This window comes from Chiloscyllium plagiosum, chromosome 27, assembly GCF_004010195.1.
Source record: "Chiloscyllium plagiosum isolate BGI_BamShark_2017 chromosome 27, ASM401019v2, whole genome shotgun sequence".
NCBI classification, from domain to species: domain Eukaryota; kingdom Metazoa; phylum Chordata; class Chondrichthyes; order Orectolobiformes; family Hemiscylliidae; genus Chiloscyllium; species Chiloscyllium plagiosum.
In genome coordinates this window covers 7,531,118-7,535,281 of record NC_057736.1, presented here as the reverse complement: position 1 = coordinate 7,535,281, position 4,164 = coordinate 7,531,118, and the positions used below count along the sequence as shown (strand labels likewise).

Sequence of the window (4,164 nt, the reverse complement as noted above, 5' to 3'; positions counted from 1 at the left end):
CCCCCACCCTCCCCTAGCTTATCTCTCCACGCTTCAGGCTCTCTGCCTTTATTCCTGATGAAGGGCTTTTGCCCGAAACATCGATTTTGCTGAAGCTCCTCGATGCTGCCTGAACTGCTGTGCTCTTCCTGCACCATTGATCTAGAATATAAATATTGAGAACCCGAAGAAGGCAACGTCCTTTTGAAATTCTCTCAATTAGTGGTCAGGCCCTTGAAATTCCTAGAAATGTTATCGGGTCCAGATCATTTGGAAGATATTAATAAATAAGTTGGCACACTATTAATCAATAACATACAGCTTAAAGACCTCATTTCCCATCCCAAGAAACCCTGATGATTCACAGCAGGCCATTGAAAGTAAAAGCTGGTATTGAAGAAATACTTAGTAACAATTTAACCATCCCTCTTGTTCCAAACAAAAATGACTCACCATCATTCTCTTTCAAAATTTGTGCATTTTCTCTTCATAGCCACAGCATACTTTAAGATGTTAGAAAAACAGATGTGCCAATGTCAGTATTGTTCCAATTCACTGGTCATATCGAAGGACATTTGTCTTCCACACCTCAGTGCTCGTGTAACACAGTGGCTGATTTTGGTAGTTAGCAATAAATGAAAAGCTCTGTAGAGTGAATTTCATTTTGGCATAAACTCCAGGGAATCTCAGAAATGCAAAGTGATGTTATTAAGCAGTTAAGAATTCTTGGATCAGGTAGTAGCATGTTTTAATATTTGCTTTTATATTTTATTTTAAACAACTAAAATATAATTTTAAGAACATTGTTTTTCAAGCCCTCACAGGGGTTGTTCAGCAATATGATTTTGCACACTGTTAAAAACAAAGTTACACCACAATGTTATGATTGAATTGATTCAGTATGTATGGCAAACTTCCAATTAATACCTGAATAGACGACAGCAAGATTTTACATTTAGTCTGTTTATTACAATAAATATCTTAAAGCACTAAGAACTAAACACTTTTTGTCGGCAACTTGCACTTCAAACTGTAGAACTTTAACGATATTAAAACATACCAAGAATATGTTACAGACATTGCATTTTCCCAGATGTTTCACTCCCACAGCTTTACTTGGGTTATTTTCCTTTATTAGCCAAGCAACTCAACTCCAGAATGTCTTTCAAAGTGCATTTCTTCTCCCTCTAGCTAATGCTAGACAAATGTTCCAGCCCCTTTTAACTCCTCTCAAATTTGTTCTTTCTAATCATAGCACAAGCTCCCACTCTGATTTGTTAGAGGCTTTTGCTCTAGCTGCCAGACCCAAGGAAATTGTCACAAGACTAAACACTATTGTTTTTAAGACATGATTATAAACATTTTCAACTAATTGAAATGCCTGCAAATGCAATTGAAAGTGTCAAGTTCCTGACAACCTGTTGTGGACTTCCCATGTAGATGCAGTGTTCAAGAATGCACAATGCCTCTTCATCCTCAGCCAGCTCAGGAAATTTGACATGCCCATAAGGATCCTCACCAACTATTATAGATGCACCACAGAAAGCATATTATCTGGGTGCATCCTGGTATGGCAACTACTCTGCCCATGACCATAAGAAACTACACAAGATTGTGTGCACAGCCCAGACCACCACTCCCATCCATCGACTCCATTTTTATGTTTCATTGACATGGAAAGGCTGCCAACATCATCAAAGACTCATCCCACCCCAGTAATACTCTCTTATAACCTCTTCCATCATGCAGAAGGTACAGAAGTTTGAAAACATGCAGGTTCAAGAACATAGATGAATGGACTCTCTAACTTCAAATAAAGCTGATCTTGCTAATGTTGATCTTGCCTCATGCATGTCTTGTGTGGTTAACCTATCTGACTTACTCTGCCCAATTTCTTTCCACCCTATGATCTTATGTCCTTGCTTACTATGATCTGCCTGTACTGCTCGTAAACAAAAGTTTTTCACTGTACTTAGGTAAATGTGACAATAAATCAAATTTAAAAAAAAGCTGGTAAACTGAGTAGAAGCTACAAAGCCACCTAAAGATGGAAGTAAGAGAACAAAACAATCATCCAGGGGAGAAGACTTGGTTAAAAAACAGACTCTCTCCAATCCAGATTATTACTGAAACCAATTACAGGTTTAGCAAGATGTTAACAAATACAAGGTACTGGACATTGAACCACGGTTGTCACAGACAGACCCATCAAAAAATAACCTTTTGGAAATATGCACTGAAACCAGAAATTCAAGAGAGTTTTTGAGAGCTTCAAGATTACAAAAAGAAAGCTGATGCTTCGACATGTCTCTCTCTCTCTCAAAGAAACTGACTCAGTTTCCAAGAAACAACCAGAGAGAAAGAGCATCAGTGGAGAATTGCTGATAATTGCACCAGGAAACCAGCAAATTCACAGCCTCCAGTTTAAATTATACCCAATTTGTTCACCATTAATCACTCCAATTCAGCCAGTACAGTGCAAAAGATTCCAATAAGGTGTCTAAACTGTATATACTTTTACGTTCCTTGTATTGGACACTATCCACTTTCAGTTTTATACCTCTGTTTGTGTGTAGGGGTTCGAATGACTATATTACAGCCTGTGTTGCTCAGGGTTAGCAGATAATACAAAGCTTTCACTTAAACTCTTGCGATTGACTGGTCATTGCTTAAGAACAGTTAACATTTTAGTTTGATAAAAGATTTAAACAAAAAACCTTAAACCTTTATGACAACCAACCAAAGAGGCTGAAAAGAGGGAGTCAGTTCACCCATTCATGCCTGATATTGACACAAATTAACTTGTTTGTGATATCCGTGGTATTTTCAGAAAGCCGACACAATCTGATATTACAATTGTTTTCTCTGTAGCCTTCCCATGTCAAAATCCATCACCAGGGCAACACCTGCCTTATAAGCAGACAGAAATGCAGATTTTTTTAGATCCCAACTCTATTTTAACTGGAATTAAATGGACAGTCCTATTCACAACTGGGCATTCTCAACACTTTTCTGGGACTTGAGAGCTCAGGAGTCTAACTACTGTTAGCATACAGGTTGCTGACAATGCATCCTGGCAGAAAATCCTTAAATCTTTTCATAGTGAAACAATTTGAGTCTAAAGATCTATAATGATCAAACTACCTAGGCTTGCTGTCAGGCATACAACCACAGAATAATCACACGAACATTCAAATTTACCTTCAATTGAAAACCATCGCCAAACAAGCTTATAAAGATCAATTTTAGACTCAAAGTGTAATTTATTCAAGCTGAGTCTACAGCAAAATTAATTTCTCAAAAAGTGAAAGTTCATAACAAATTGGTGATTTAAAAAATTGAGTTCCAGCTGGCGTGAACTTTAATTGATATTGGTTGGAGGAACACCTGTATTTCCACATTTATGTATATAATTGCAAATGTCAGAAGTTGCAGTCAATTTCACAGCTTTACGATGGCGAAAGCTGACAGTCTCGCCAATACAACTGCAAATCTGGGCCATTATTTACACAGCTGAAGTTTTCTGCCTATGAAGAGTAGAATTTTATAAGTCAAAACTCAGAACTGGGGAGGGTTTTCAGCTAGGTTGCATTATGTTGTTCACCATTATTCACTCCTATTCAGTCAATACAGTGCAAAAGATCCCAATTTTATAATTATTGTAAAGATAAATTTCTTTTCATATTTGAGCTAGACACAAGCCCTGCTCACAAAATTAACCATGCCCTAATTAAGTTAAACATCAACTCATGTTTCTGCTTATTGCACCAACTTTCAAGCCTTCAAAAGGAGGCTCTTAAAATTAATGTTTTGGCACAAGGACACATAAGGTAAGTTTCAAAAGCTTGTGTACATAAAATTTTAATTTAGTAAGAGGAAATACTACACATATGCAAAAATAGCAAATGGTTCTAAAGATTTTATAAAAATCACTTTCAATTATTTAAAATCAAGTCAGTTACAGTGGTGAACTAGACACTGGTGTAAATATGCATACTTTCCTAATATAGCTGAAAATAGGTTTATGACAAGAGGCAGTGAGGATTGCAGATGCTGGAGATCAGAGCTAAAAATGTGTTGCTGGAAAAGCGCAGCAGGTCAGGCAGCATCCAAGGAGCAGGAGAATCGACGTTTCGGGCATGAGCCATTCTTCAGGAATGAGGAAAGTGTGCCAAGCAGGCTAAG

The 4,164-nt window shown here is 37.4% G+C and overlaps 1 protein-coding gene across 1 annotated transcript in view; it reads right to left on the bottom strand.

Moving 5' to 3' along the window:
• The window catches only part of matn1 (matrilin 1), a 24,794-nt gene extending 24,235 nt beyond the window's left edge, over nucleotides 1-559 (bottom strand). The window contains exon 1 of the mRNA XM_043717301.1: nucleotides 433-559. The gene's annotated coding sequence lies outside the window, so the exon portion shown is untranslated. The remainder of the gene's footprint in view (nucleotides 1-432) is intronic.
• Nucleotides 560-4,164: the final 3,605 nt, after the last annotated feature.